General features: G+C 47.9%; 1 pseudogene; it reads right to left on the bottom strand.

Annotated features, from left to right (window-relative positions):
• Positions 1–16,344, bottom strand: part of LOC137341921 (breakpoint cluster region protein-like) — a 743,894-nt pseudogene that overhangs the window by 54,512 nt on the left and 673,038 nt on the right.

Below are 16,344 nucleotides of genomic sequence, written 5' to 3'. Positions count from 1 at the left end.
AAAATTTGACACCGAGCCACATAAGGAGATATTAGGACAGGTGACCAAAAGCTTGGTCAAAGAGGTTAAGTTTTAAGGGGAGACTTAAAGGAGGAGAGAGAGGTAGAGAGGTTTAGGGGGTGGTTTCCAGAGCGAGAGACCGAGACAGCTGAAGGCACGGTCACCAATGATGGAGCGATTAAAATCAGGGATGCGCAAAAGGCCAGAATTGGAGGAGCATAGAGATCTCGGAGAATTGTAGTGCTGGAGGAGGTCACAGAAATAGTGAGGGGTGAGGCCATGGAGGGATTTGAGTACAAGGATGAGAATTTTAAAATTGGACAGGGATCCAATGAAGGTCAGTGAGTACAGGGGTGATGGGTAACCGTGACTTGGTGCGAGTTAGGATAGGGGCAGCAGAATTTTGGATGAGCTCAAGTTTACGGAGGGTGGAAGATGGGACACCAGACAGGAGAGCATTGTAATAGTCGAGCTTAGAGGTAACAAAGACATGGATGAGGGTTTCAGCAGCAGATGAGTTGAGGCAGGGGTGGAGATGGGCGATGTTACGGAGGTGGAATTAGGCGGTCTTGGTGATGAAGTGGAGGTGGGGTCAGAAGCTTATCTCAGGGTCAAATAGGACGTCAAGGTTACGAACGGTCTGGTTCAGCCTCAGACAGTGGCCTGGGAGAGCGATGGAGTTGGTGGCCACGGATCGGAGTTTGTGGCCGGGACCGAAGACAATGGCTTTGGTCTTTCCACTATTGAGTTGGAGAAAATTTCTGCTCATCCAGCACTGGATGACGGAAGCAAAGTGACAAATCAGAGGCAGTGGAGGGGTCGAGAGAGCTGGTGGTGAGGTAGAGCTGGGTGTCGTCAGCGTACATATGGAACCTGATGTTTTTTTCGTATGATGTCACTGAGGGACAGCATGTAGATGAGAAGTAGGAGGGGGCCAAGGATAGATCCTTGGGGGATTCCAGAGGTAACGATGCGGGAGCAGGAAGAGAAGCCATTGCAGGGATTCTCTGGCCATGACTGGATAGGTAGGAATGGAACCAGGTGACAGCAGTCCTACTCAGCTGGATGACGGAGGAGTGGGGTTGGAGGAAGATGATGTGATCAACCGTGTCAAAGGCTGCAGACAGGTTGAGAAAGGGGAGGAGGATAGTTTACCATGGTCACAGTCACATAGGATGTCATCTGAGACTTTGATAAGGGCCGTTTCAGAACTGTGGCAGGGCGGAAACCTGATTGGAGGGGCTCAAACATGGAGTTGTGGGATAGATGGGCACGGTCATTATCACATTGCTGTTTGTGGGATCTTGCTGTGTGCAAATTGGCCTCTGTCTTTCTTACATTACAACAGTGACTGCACTTCAAAAAGCACTTCAGTGGCTGTAAAGCACTTTGGAACGTCCGGAGGTCACAAAAGTCGCTATATAAATTCAAGTCCTTTCTTTCTTCGATGGATAAGCCCCGAGATTATAAATGTGATTGAGGGTGGTCATCTCTTCAACATGGTGGAAGGGTTTCAACAGGATAGGAACATAGAAATTGCGAGACAAAACAAGACCAATGTCCATCAAGTTCACCTTTTACCATCCTGGTAGTCGCCTAATACAATAATAATATAGATGTTGACTAATCGTATCAATCAATCACTGTCAATTCGTCTAGAACAGACCGAGACATGAGGTGAGGAAAACCCAGTGGAGGGGAGCTTTGGGAATCATAGGTCCAGAGTCACCTTTTTTCTCCCAAGCCTGTTACACTTACCACATGTCATGTCTCAAATTACTCATATATCGTATCCCAGAATATTATTTTCTGAAAAAATCCATCTAATTTGTATTTGAATCAATCAACACTTTCTGCTTCCACCGTCTCCCCAGGGAGCCTGTTCCATAGATTGACCACTCGCTCACTGAAATAATGGGCTTGATATTAGCAGGGCGGCGGGTTCTCAGCGGGAGGTCGACTGGGCGCATGGCTAACGCGGCCGGTGAAATCAGTGCGCTCCGCAGGCTAATTGGAGCCACTTACCTGTGCTTCCGGGTTTCCCGCTGGTAAGCTGCGCGGCGGGCGGACTGCGCATGCGCAGCAAGGTCTGTCAGCTGGAGGAGCCCTATTTAAAGGGGCAGTCCACCAATGCTCCTCCTGCAGCAAACAACCAATGCTGAACCATGGAGCAGGCCAGAGGGAAGGCTGCCCCAAGATTTTCGGACTCCTCGCTCTAGCTGCTGCTGGATGGGGTGAGGAGGAGGAGGGAATCCTTATCCCGTCTGATGGGAGGAAGTGCCCTCCCTCCACCACGAAGAAGGCCTGGCTGGAGGTAGCCGAGGAGGTCACCAGCTGCGGCAACGTGCCACGAACCTGGGTCCAGTGCAGGAAGAGATTTAATGACCTAACCAGGTTAGGCAAAGTGAGTATACTTACGCATTCTCCCACACTCAGTCTTCCACATCACCTCCACCACCACACAACCCCTTCTGCACTGCCACCACAACGCTCTCACATCACTCCTCACATCCACTCAACTCTCATCCTCACCTTGCCTGCACGTACTCACCGCCCCTGTCCCCATTCGAACACTACCACGCAACCCAATCCTCATACAATCTCATGGCTATGTTGAACACGTACCCTCCCATGCATCTCCCTCACACCCAACCCCACCCACACCAATGCATGCAGCGGCTCACCATGCAACCATCACTCAATCACACTTCTGTGTTTTGCCTTGATAGGAGAAGAGATGCCAGAATGCCCGGGAGAGGGCACGGACCGGAGGGGGCCCGCCACACCAGGTGGCACTAACAGACGCAGAGCAGCAGGCATTGGACATCAGCCGCATGCTGGAGTGCCTGTCCGTGGCGGATGCCGAGGCTGGGATTGCACAAGCGGCCGGTGACAGAAAGCTAACACTCAGCACTCATGATAGCGAATGATCTTAGCATCACTTGGCATCTGCAGCACCTCAACATCTGTCCACATGCCTAATATTGCTTTCAGTTCTCTTGCAGGGCCATCTGCGAGTGCCGTGACCATGGAGGGCGATTCCTCAGAGGACCTGCCGGCCTCTGAGGGTCCATCGTCACATCTGAGCCATGCATCCACCAGCGCAGATACACACACCTCGGTGGGTCCCCGTCCTCACTTAGTTGGGCTTGCACATGGTGAGTCACCACACACGTGAGCACGAGCAGACCCTGGTGGCAGGGGCAGCTGTGGAGAGTCCGCGTCGGTGGGAGCACTCTTCTCCAGGCTCTGCTCAGCTGGACCCAGATGCTGAACCATTGGGGCCAGCCGTGAAAAGGAGAGTCGTCGAGGGGCAGCAGCACATTGCCGAGGCACTGGAACAGGTGCCAAGCGCACTCTCCACAATCGCGCAGAGGATGGAGGAGTCCAACTCCTGCATGAGGGGAATGGTGGCACAGGTACAGGAGGGTATCTCCGAGATAGTGTCGCAGGGACATGAGGGTATCTCTGAGATGGTATCGCGGGTAGGTGCGGGAATGTCTGCGATGGAGGAAAGGCTAGCCTCCCTCGAGCGTCAAGCACGGCTCAACAATGAGTCCATTCAGGCCCTGACAATGGCCATTTGGATTCAGGGTGAGCAACATTCTGCCGCCTTGAACAGGCTGACAGATACTTTACAAGTGGCCTTCCAAGGCCTCACACAAGTCCTCCAAACTGCCGTCCAGCAGGGTGGAAGGAGTGATGTGGGCCTCAGCCACGAGAGGGATGATGGTGAAAGGGGACATGGAAGTGGGGACGCCACTCAAAGCGCTCCCACGTCTCACCCATTGCTCCCCTCTCAACCGGCACCCGCAATGCTGCCCCCTCTCCAGGTGGCCGAATCTGCCCCTGCACAGGTGCAGGTGGAGCAGTCTTTGGAGGGACCCTCACGGGCACCCAAACCCAGAGAGCATCGGCCCAAAGCATCTCATCGGTCAGGGCATGGACAAGAGCAACCTGCCACTACCTCTGCTGAAGCCACAGGGGTAGCACCACGTAGGGGTTCCCGGAAACGCAAGGCGAAGGTTTTGTGAGCACAATGGGAATGTACAAGGGTGTCTGACGATTTGTCATGTTTTTTATTTCTATTTGTTTTCTTTCACATGCACAATAAATATTATCACCACTACTGCCACGTCTTGCCCATTCTTGACTGGCTTGTGGAATAGGTCCCTTTCATGGGGTTCACCATGAACACGCACACTTGAAGTCACCCATTGTGTCACTGCAGAGTGGGTGTAGGTGTATTTGCAGGGCTCTTTTGTGCAGACGACTGAGAGACATCGGTGATGTCCCCGGTGACACCCTGGAAGGATGTGGAGGAGAAGTTGTTGAGGGCAGTGGTGACTTTGACAGCGACAGGTAAGAAAACGGTGCTCGGGCCAGCCGGGGGCAGCTCGGCATGAAGGAGGCTGCAGATGTCCACAACTACATGTCGAGTGACTCTGAGCCTCCATGCGCACTGCTGCTCAGAGAGGTCCAGGAAGCTGAGCCTCGGTCTGTAGACCCTGTGGCGAGGGTAGTGCCCTCTGCGATGCATCTCTCTCTGCAGTTGCCCTCCCTCCTGCTGTGCAGGTGGATGTGTCACAGCACTGTGTTGTGGAGCTCCACGTGTCAGAGGTGGACGGCGTGGCCGGTGAGGCTGTTCGCCCTCCGAGGAGGTCATGACTGCAGCTACGGCGGCCCCCATCCGGAAGATGTACATCTGAGGGGGTCCGCAAGGTAGGTACATGTGTCTGGACACCGGGGTAAGTGTGCAAATTGGTGAATTTTATTGTTAGGGGGAGGGAGGTGGAGGCCAAACCTTGTCCGAATTGACAGAGTGGCCTCCTGCAATGAGTGAGGGTCTCCCCCCACCTGTCAAATGGACCTTTACAGTTGCTACAGGCTGATGGCTGCAACACGTCCATTTGAACTGGGAGTGTTTCCCCCAGTACAGGAAACAGTCTCAGTTAATTTCAAAACCCCACCCCTCCTAAAACATCAGGTCAATCAGGTCTGTAAACGACCTGAAGTACCTGTTTAAGTTCTTTAAGCCGCACCCCGCCCCCCCCCGGGCTTTAATTGCCGGCGGGAGTCCCACATGCGGGGGCTGCGCGCGCATGTCAGCCGTCACTGGGGAACCCGGAAGTGGGCGGGTTGGAGCCGGGCTCCAGACCCGCCCCGGGAATCCCGGATTTTCGCAACCCCCCCGCCACGAACGCACCCGATCGCGGGTGTGAAAATCGAGCCCAATGTTTCCACAGATTCATTCTGAATTTATCCCGTGTCCTCTGGCTCTACTGTTCTGGACAAGGTGAATCTGGATAAGTATCTGTTCAAAGAGTAAGGCTGTGTCGGTCTCAGCTTGGTCGCCAGCTGGTTTGGGAGCTTTGCTGAATTGTAGGCTACTTTTTGTTGCTTGGATCTCTTAGCTGAGGTTGGGAGTCCAGCGATTAGCCTACTTTCTTGGTGAGTTTGGAGAGAGAGAAGTTTCCTGGGACTCTGAGGTGTAAAGTGAGGTACAGAAGTCTGCAAATTCTGTGCTGATTTCAGAGATTAATTTATCTTCTGCTTTCATGTTGATGTCATCGTTCTGTGATTGCTTTCAGGGTCCTTGTTCAGACATAACTAATAAATCTCAAAGGCCTAAGCATAAAGAAGAGCTCAGTCTCCCAGATTTCAGGCATAATGATTGGACAGTTCAACTCTCGGGACTACTGGGCTGGAACCTAGCCTGTTCCCACAACATCGGCTATGACATGGACATCGGGGCATCCCAGACAATCCTCCAACACAGTGCATGCATCAGAACTCCCAGAAAAGTCCAAAGGGACCCAGAAACACCCAATAATAATGGCAATGCTAACCACTTGGAGAGGTTTACATACATGCAGGACCAATCTGGGGGAATGGGGACAGGTGGTTCCCAAACTTGGCACGACATAGGCATCACCAAACTAAGTTAACTCCACGAAAAAGGTCAAATTATCCTCTTCCACTTGATTTCCACCCACTGTGAGATTCTCTGGCAATCTTTGGGATGGGAATCATTAGAGTAGCCAAAAGGGGGCAGGGACACCTTGTAAAAAATGTCCTGAAATGCTGGCATACAGGACGCCAAGTCCCACCTATGGTGAGGAAACCTGGTGCCCAGAATTACTAGGGATCGACAGGTCAGGTGGCCCAATGAAAGGAAAGGAAGCATTTTTTAGGCCATTTTTGTTCACTTTTACTATTTTCTTGACTCTCGTGAGTGTGGCTGCTGTTCATAATTTATTGTTTTTTGCCCCCTAGCACCATTACTGGCACCAATAGGTTTCCCAATTGGAATCCTCTAAGCTGTTCACAAGATGATAATGGTGTACTGAGGGATGTCAGATGCGTCACCCTGCCAGAGAGGTACTCCGTGCCCTCCAACCAGCACCCGTAGTAAGAGATGAAATGACCTTGTTTTGGCAGATGCAGTGTTAGAAGCTGCTCTGATTGCGTTATTATGATAGGTGAATGCCTGACTAACAGTTAAGAACATAAGGACATAAGAAATAGGAGCAGAAATAGGCCATACGGCCCCTCGAGCCTGATCCGCCATTCAATAAGGTCATGGCTGATCTTCGACACCATGTCCCTTGATTCCCTTAGTGCTCAAAAATTTCCCCAATCACAGAAAGTTGTACTTTAGGTGGTATTGTACGAAGTACTCCCTGACATCAGTCCTGAAAGTGCCTTTTACCAGTTTGTACCTATGTTCCCTTGCCTTGCAGCAGAGGCTTAATATCAAGGCATTGGAAGTGGTGCAGAAAAGGACAACCAAACTAATAGTGAGCTTAAGACATCTGAGCTATGAGAAGAGGTTGAAGAGCGTGGGAGTTATTGACTCTGTTGAAGAGAAGGTTTAGGTAAGAGATTATTCAAGTATTCAAGATTCTTAAAGGAATTGACAAATTGAACCGAGATAATATGTTCAATGGGCCACAAACCCATTGGTGACAGGTTAAAGCCTAGAAGAGGGAAGTTGTACAGACAGTTTAGATTTACTGAGAGGGTTGCAAACATTTGGAATGGACTGCCCAGGGATGTCTTGGAGGCACATCCAAGACATGGTGGAAAAGTTTACGGTAGAATTGGAGAGATATTTGAGGGAGTGGGTGATTGAGGGATATTAATTTTTGGAGCTGGCCACATGGTCTGCACAATCTTTTCTGGTTCTGTATGTTCCTATCTTATAGACCTCTATAAAATACTGACATTTGACCCCTTTCAAGGCTGAAGAATTTTTCTAACATGTCATAACCCAGGGAAACTTGTGTCATGTCTGTGTTATATTTATCTAACTCATTAAGTAAGTGAATCTAAAGATAACAGTTGTGCCAAATCTCACTTTTCTTCACCTTAACATGAGTTCCTCCTCATAAATAGGAAAAATAAGAAACTGTCTTGGTTACTAGGCTAAGTAACACAGTTCTTGGTCAGCCACATCACTGAATCAGACCAGGGGTTGCTCTAGGCCTTGTTGCCTCTTTTTTAGGGTAGACCTTAGCAACTGACCCTGAACATGTGGGTTTTTGTTCTTTTGTGGCCTCTCTGGACAGGAAGTTTGGCTACTTGATCTCACTCCTTCCCTGTCTGGGGGCTGGCCAGTAGACCTGCCAATTAAACTGGTTATGGTCCTTCCAAGACTGGATTCCTACAAGACAAACCCACACAGTGTATGCAAGAACAGTTTCTGCCACCATCTCATGTGTGAATGCCTACTGGAACTGTGTGAAACGAGATAATGGATTACCTATTCTCCCAGATAGTTATAGATTACAGTAACAATATCCTGGTTCTCCAGTGAGAGATACCAAGAGAAATTCCAGAATTATGACAAGATTCCTGATCTCCCATGTAAGAATCCTGCTGTATGTAGAAGGGCTGGCAGGCCTTGGTTTTCATACCTTACTCCAAAGGGAAGATACAACAATGTGCCAGTACTGCTGGACAGTATCCAGCAGGCTCCTGTGCCACATATTAAAACACCAATTGATATAATGTTCAAAGAAAAGCTGATCAGTATTGCTTCAGTCAGCTGTGCCAGAAACAGACAATTATTTAATTGACAATTACTGCCATCATCTCGACAGTGGCACTCCCACAGCACTAAGTTAAATGTGACAGAGTTACACTTGTTTGTCTAATAACTGAAACCTATTAAGGGTCATCACACATGACCCTTTTTGCTTACTAAAAAGCAAAAAAAAAGCAGTTCTTATTAAGTATCATTAACGTTCAGTAAATCTGCAAAATCAGGGTTCAGATAAAGTTTGAAAATAGGGAGTAGTTCCTCCGATGACATTGTGAGTACAAGCATCAGCACACAGACCTGAGAGTCCTCACTTTGACTGGCCTGTACTGAATTAGCTGACCTGTCAGGGCAACAGTCAGTTTGCAATTGACTTTAGTGTCCCTGGGCTAGTGAGGTGGAAAACCCTCAGCCAGGGTTGCCATTTATGATTGGTATCTAGTGATTTGGCAGGAAGTGTGTGGGTGTGGACAGTATCAAGATCAACTACGATACTCCCCAGAAATAAAGTTTGCCAACACTCCTCATTTAGGTTTATTAAAGAAAAACTTCCCCCACTTGGGTAAGGTGCTAGAGTGCTGATGGCACCAGTCAAACCTTTGAATCAAGGAAATGATAGCATTAGAGACCATTTGGCCCTTTGTGCCTGTGCCACTGCTAGCTCTTCAACCGGACCTATTTACTCGAATCCCGTTACCCTGCTCCTTTCCCTGTATCCTTATATATTCTTCCTTTCCAAATCTCTATTCAATTTAAATGATGTTACAGTTTCTCCTTCAATAGCCCCCTGTGGTAAAGCATTCCATGTTCTGATGACCCTCTGTGAAAACATTTCTTCTAACTTCCTCCTTTGTTTTATTAGTGATAATTCTCAGTCTGTCCCCTTTTGTTACTGATTGTTTCAATCTTTCACTGCTTTCCCTCAAAGTCTTTAATAATTTTGAAAACTTCTATTGCATCCCCTTTAACGTTCTCTGCTTGTAAAAAAAAATGCCCCAGTTGTCTGAGCCTTTCTTATTAAATATCTTAAAATCCATATGTACAACATCCACCACATTTCCTTTGTCAATACACTCTGATTTCCTCATAAAAGGTTGGTTAAATTAGTCAAACATGACCTCCCTTTACAAATCCGTGCCAACTGTCCCTGATTAGCACAATCATGTGTTCACCAACTTAACCCCCTATTAGCAGCTCTAGAAGTTTACCCACAACGCAGGTAAAATTAACGAGCCCATCATTTCCCAGCGAATCCCTCTCCCCTTTCTTGAACAGGACAGTAACATTTTGCACCCCCCATCAAGCCCTCTGACACAATTCATGTTTCCAAAGATTTCTGGAATGTTCTGGTTGGTGGATCCACTATCGCTTCCCCAATCTCCCTCAGTATTCTGGGATGCATCCCTTTGAGTTTGGTGACACTTCTACTTTCACTCCCATGAACTTTTTGACTATCTCCAGTATGGGCTCTTCCACACCCACCTCAAGTATTCTTACAGTCTGACTGCACCTTCCTCTGCAGAAACTGAGGCATCAGAATTATTGAGCATCTCTGACATTCCTTCATGTTCAAGTACAAGATGGTCCCTTTGTCTCAATGTGGTTTCACCCTTTGATTCTCCTTTCACTGCTTAAAAAAGCCTTTCTTATTTACTTTTATGGTGACTGACAGTCTTTTTTCTATATTTCCTCAGCCTTCCTATTCTCTTTCTTTGCTTTTTTGTGTACTTTTTATATTTCTCAGAATTTGTGTATTATCCCCCTGTACTTATGGCTCTTTTCTAAACCTCAAATTGTACCAGTCAGGGCATTCAGCTTCTGCTGCCCCAGTGTTACAGCCTGTGACAGTTAATTGCTGTTCCCTCTTATATAGCAAAGTATGTTTGCAAGATTGCTTTTACATTTTCCAGCACGGGCCTACTTCACTCTTCCCTGAACACAACTGAACACAACAGGAGAATTAAATTTGGCAATTTATGTTCGGCGGGGAGGTCAATGTTAAAAACTGATAAATAAGACCCTCCATTCATATTAGCCCAATATCAGCTAATAAGCCAGATACATCACATCTCAAATAGCCAAGTGAGCTCATTGTTTTTTTATCTTTTACTTTTAAACTTATCAGCCTGATGTTACTAAAAATAGAGACTTAACTCATTCCATACAAACAAATTTGGATTATATTTGATAGAAAAAAAAGACATAAAATTATACATCATCTGAGCCAATGCTTACAGCTTAAGACAGCAACTTACCCCATTCATTGCGATGACAGTTCTCTGCCAGTCCTTGTCTTGTAATGATTGTGGCTCCAGCTGAAAGCAAAACAAGAGTTTTATTTACCACACAACTTAAAATATGAGTTACAATCTATGCATTCAGCCTGCTTAAGTTGGGCTCCCAGCTCTGAACGATTAGATGTAGAGTTTAGTACCGATTTTGTGGAATCACTCTCTGACCAGCAGTGTGTGCGTCATTAAAGTCCTGCTCACATAGAGTTGCTACCTGCCTGATTTCTGGCCAACTGTCTGTGTTTTAACAAGTTCTCTTTGTAAAAATAATCTGGGTTGTGTGTGTGTAGATAAATTTTCAGGGAGACACGGCATTCACAGTATGGTCCGTGTCATCTGCCCAATCATCCCAGTTATACCTATGGCCGTTTAACCAACGAGGCACAACAGGTGGCATGGGATAGGTGCAGTTTGGAAATGAAGGCATGTGAGTGCAAAAAACATGTAAATTACTTCAAGTGGTTCCATAAGACCATAAGAGATAGGAGCAGGAGTAGGCCATTTGGCCCCTCGAGCCTGCTCCGCCATTTAATGAGATCATGGCTGATCTGATTTTTACCTCCACTCCACTTTCCCGCCTTTTCCCCATATCCTTTGACTCCCTTGCTGATCAAAAATTTGTCGAACTCAGCTTTGAATGTATTCAATGACTCAGCCTCCACAGCTTTTTGGGGTAAAGAATTCCAAAGATTCACGACCCTCTGGGAGAAGAAATTCCTCCTCATTTCCGTCTTAAACGGGCAACCCCTTATTCTGAGACTATGCCCTCTAGTTTTAGATTCCCCCATGAGGGGTAACATCCTCTCAGCATCTACCCTATCGAGTCCCCTCAGAATAGAATCATAGAAGTTTACAACATGGAAACAGACCCTTCGGCCCAACATGTCCATGTCGCCCAGTTTATACCACTAAGCTAGTCCCAATTGCCTGCACTTGGCCCATATCCCTCTATACCCATCTTACTCATGTAACTGTCCAAATGCTTTTTAAAAGACAAAATTGTACCCGCCTCTACTACTGCCTCTGGCAGCTCGTTCCAGACACTCACCACCCTTTGAGTGAAAAAATTGCCCCTCTGGACCCTTTTGTATCTCTCCCCTCTCACCTTAAATCTATGCCCCCTCGTTATAGACTCCCCGACCTTTGGGAAAAGATTTTGACTATCTACCTTATCTATGCCCCTCATTATTTTATAGACTTCTATAAGATCACCCCTAAACCTCCTACTCTCCAGGGAAAAAAGTCTCAGTCTATCCAACCTCTCCCTATAAGTCAAACCATCAAGTCCCGGTAGCATCCTAGTAAATCTTTTCTGCACTCTTTCTAGTTTAATAATATCCTTTCTATAATAGGGTGACCAGAACTGTACACAGTATTCCAAGTGTGGCCTTACTAATGTCTTGTACAACTTCAACAAGACATCCCAACTCCTGTATTCAATGTTCTGACCAATGAAACCAAGCATGCTGAACGCCTTCTTCACCACCCTATCCACCTGTGACTCCACTTTCAAGGAGCTATGAATCTGTACTCCTAGATCTCTTTGTTCTATAACTCTCCCCAACGCCCTACCATTAACGGAGTAGGTCCTGGCCCGATTCGATCTACAAAAATGCATCACCTCACATTTATCTAAATTAAACTCCATCTGCCATTCATCGGCCCACTGGCCCAATTTATCAAGATCCCGTTGCAATCCTAGATAACCTTCTTCACTGTCCACAATGCCACCAATCTTGGTGTCATCTGCAAACTTACTAACCATGCCTCCTAAATTCTCATCCAAATCATTAATATAAATAACAAATAACAGCGGACCCAGCACCGATCCCTGAGGCACACCGCTGGTCATTTAGGCAGAAGCGGTTTTTAATTTCAGTGAAGGGCGTGTACATACATTTTGAACCCTCCCTCAAGGACATTCTACAGAAACTTGAAAATATTAGAGAACATAAAATCAATTAAGGATACAAGCACATTTCCCCACTGGCAGATTATTTCTGCACATCATGCTAAATATTTCTCCAGCTCGAGGCAGAAAAATATACAGTGCAATGACAGCACGAAACGTGTGAATCTTCATTTGGCTCAGGTCACTTAACAGGTTGCCAGGGGAACAAAAAAACCTCTTCTGTCATTTTATTCAGAACTCTAATGACAGACATTTTTCTGTCACTTGACCCATGGGGCTTGAGGTGACAAATTAGGCAGATTGAATGAAACAGATACAGCGGGCACTCCCGCTATAGGGCAGGGAAATGGGAATGGGGGATAGCTCCTGCTGAAGAACTAGCACCAGTAAAGAGCTTTGGAAAAAAAAGTTATAAAGTTGAGATTATTACTCGGTTAATTTGTATTTATTATTAAATCATCTTGCATTTAGCACATACCTTCTGTTCAGAAACCTCGCTTCTCTTATCAACACTTTTTAAAAAAAGAAAAGAAAAGAACTTGCATTTCTATCGTGCCTTTCACAACCTCAGGATGTCCCAAAGTGCGTCACAGCCAATGAAGTACTTTTGAAGGGTAGTCGTTGTTATAATGTAGGAAACACAGCAGCCAAATTGCACACAGCAAGATCCCACAAACATCATGAGATAATGACTGGATAATCTGTTTTAGTGATGTTGGTTGAGGGGTAAATATTGGCCAGGACACTGGGGAGAACTCCCATGCTCTTCTTCGAAATAGTGTCATGGGATCTTTTACATCGGCCTGAGAGGGCAGACAGGGCTTCGGCTTAATGTCTCACCCGAATGACGGCACCTCCAACAGTGCAGCACTCCCTCAGCCCTGGAGTGTCAGCCGAGATTATGTGCTCAAGTCTGTCAACATTTATAATTGAAACTGTCCTGGTCAACATTGTTATGGTATTTCCCTATGTAAACATTATCTACTAGCCACAATCTCCTGTTTAGATATTCTCCTGCAAGCTGTAGCACCAGCGTTCTGCCCATTTTTATGAACCATATTCTAAATCCAATACCCCCAAGAAAGAACTGTACTGTTTGGCAAGTTTGTGGGAGTGGCTGAGGGAATAGGATTGACTGGCAGGGGTTTCGAGCCAGGCTAACCTGACTAAGGTGCATTCATATGGTAACGGACATTTCACAGTGACAGGCTGGGTGGGAGAGAACCCAGGCCGATTGACGTCACCACCATTTAACATGATTACTGGGAACGATACCCCGAGAGGGAACTCAGAGACACTCAGTCCCAACCGAAACTGGTGGGAGGCAGGAGATGGCCGGGCCATTGTCTTCCAGGAGAGAAGCCTGTTAAGCAAGATCGGTTTGAGATCGAAACTCATTACCTGCTAATGGGGGCCATCAATTCAGGAAACGACAGATACCCAGTAATCAGTACCCATTGTCTCTCCAGGTGCAAGGCCTGGGAGCGGGAAAACTAAATAACATTCTTCACAAAGATTTCAAAGGTTATGAGTTACTCCAGGTCATGGTGGGGGTCCAGACAGATCACCTGGGTCAATACATCGATCACCGGCATCTCCACATCATGAATACCTCCATCAGTATTGGCGGGAGAAAAGGTGATGGGATTTGGGGATATAAGGAGCCGTTTGGCAACTGGTTCCTGGCTCGGCTCTGCGCTCTGCTCTCTTCTCCTCGGAATCAATCTACAGCGAGTCTCCCAAGTGGGGCTCGGCTCGATTCAATGGAACGTCGCCAGAAGCTGAGCGCTGCTCTTCATCCCTCATCAATGAACCTCGACTCAAACTGGAACTTGGACACTGTGTCGGCGGTACGGAACCAGGAGCGAGACATGCAGGAAGAAACTGCAAGCAACAATGGGCAATCGGGGTGAGCATATTGCCTGCGCCTACACATCCACAAGACCACTGAGCTGTGTGAGGGGGTGATTGTAAGTCCCAACCAAACCTTAGAGGGTTTTAGTGCCGGGTGGGGGGGTTCCTGTGTTAGTTTATTTCACGGGAGGGTTTCTCTTATTAGGCCGTGGTAATTTAGCACGGTGGGGCTTATTGGACAAGCCAAGGTTGTACGGTTTGTGCTGTTTACTAGTGTCATTGTTAATCTTATTAAACACAATATGGTTGAGCCCGAAAACTTGTGTCCGAGTCTGATCTGTCCTTATAATCCCTATCGTTCCAGAACTTATAGTAAGAGGTGTGTTTTCGGTATGCCTAAGAAAACTACTTACAGATATTGGCGAGCCAGGTAGGAGATAGGTTTTCTGTCAGATCATGGACAGTTTTAAGGGCAAGAGACCCGGAATGGAGGATAGGATTTCCTCCTACGTGTTCAATAAGATTAACGTGTCTCAGCCATGGGTGCTGGAGATACTGCGCTCTGAGAGTCCCCAGGATAGGGCTGCGGAGTGGACAGGTAGCAGGGATCACAGGAAGTCAAAGGAGAAAGTGATTTGGCTCCTGTGTCTGCAGAAGCAAGTTCAACTGCTCAGGGAGCGGGTTGAAAAGCTGGGGAACGAGCTTAAAGAGTCTGATGCTAGGTCAGACGCGAGGGAGATAGTCCGGAGTAGAGTATTAGAGGAACTCCATGAGGAAAGGCAGAAAAGACGTGCGCAAGAAGAGACCTCTTGTTACATGGTCGAATACCTACAGTGTCAGGTTACAGAGGCCACAGTAAACAAGCAGGCCCTGTGGGAAGAAAATGCGAGGCTAATCGCGAGAGCTGACAGTTTGGAGGGTCAGCTAAGGGATATAAAGATAGCTTATAAAGTAGCCAGGAGCAGAGGCTATGAGGAAGCAGATCATGGTCCCTGTAAGGAATGGATCCAAAAATTGACCAAAGCTGCGTCCGGAGCCAGAGGTATGACCTGTTTAACGTCACCGGGATAGACTGGGACAAGGAGCCTGGTGATAGGGCTCAGGACAGGGAAGTCCGACCGGCACCTGAAGCTCCACCGAGACCAATGTGTCCTCTGGGGCAGCAGAAGTTCGGTCCACCTGCACCAAACGGTGACCAGGGCCTGCTGCAGAGTGATTACGTGGTCCCGTACACAACCCCTCAACTGAAAGCCATGCTAGCAGGGATGCCCAAGCTCAAACAGGACAGGGACCCCTCAGTTCACTTTATGGAAGTAGAACAGATGGGGGGGGGGGGGTCAACGAATGTTGTGAGGGCGAGATCAACAGGCTGATGCTGTTCTCCCTTGACGGGAGATTGTATCAGAGCTTATCTGCAGCCACAAAACTAGGAGGAGGCACAAACCACAGAGGGGTTGAAAGACGAGATCCTGAGGGCCATGGGGCAATACCCAGGGTAGCCCGTTCTTACAAGTAGAACGGACTAGGCAGCTGGCCGGTGAGGCACCAGATGCATTCGCGGACAGGCTATGGCCTGTGTACATAAAGGCAACTGGAGGGACGCTCGACCGCGCGCAGTTGATAGGGCCCCCCAGGAATCACTGGCTCAGGGTCTTTGTGGCGAACAGCTTGCCAAGGATCAGGGTCAGGGCAGAAGCGTGGTTTGACCCTGAGGACCTCGCAAATACGGAGGCAGGCGTGCTCAGAAAGCTGAGTCTAGCCTTTAAGGCTGGTTCCGGGGAGGAGGTCAAACCAAAGGGGAGGGTCCATGAAATGAAAGCCAGTGAGGGTAATGGGAAGGAATGGTGACAGGAAGGGGTTAATATCGACAAGTCCAGGACTTGTTTCAGGTGTGGGAAGACGGGACACTAGAGGCGTGACTGCCCGTTCCCAAAAGGGGGGAGGCCACAAGGGGGTCCCCCCAGTACAAAAGCCACGTGTAACAGAGGCAGAGGGAACGACCGACGGGTCATTCGAGCTTCTGGTGGCCGCCCGACGGAAGGCCATGGGGAAGGACAAAGGCAAGTTAGACGCTGCCGTGAGCAGTGAAGTGTCCACCGCACCTGTACGCCCCCCACCCTGACCAGAACGTGCCCAGCCTGAGTACCTGTGTCCGTTCACGTACGGTGAGTGGGTCAGGCCCTGTGTAAGGATGGTGGTGGAGAAGGTGCAGGGGAAATATATGGTGGACACCGGGGCTTCCA

Source organism: Heptranchias perlo, chromosome 25 (genome assembly GCF_035084215.1).
Source record: "Heptranchias perlo isolate sHepPer1 chromosome 25, sHepPer1.hap1, whole genome shotgun sequence".
Classification (NCBI taxonomy): domain Eukaryota; kingdom Metazoa; phylum Chordata; class Chondrichthyes; order Hexanchiformes; family Hexanchidae; genus Heptranchias; species Heptranchias perlo.
This window is presented reverse-complemented; position numbering and strand designations above follow the sequence as displayed.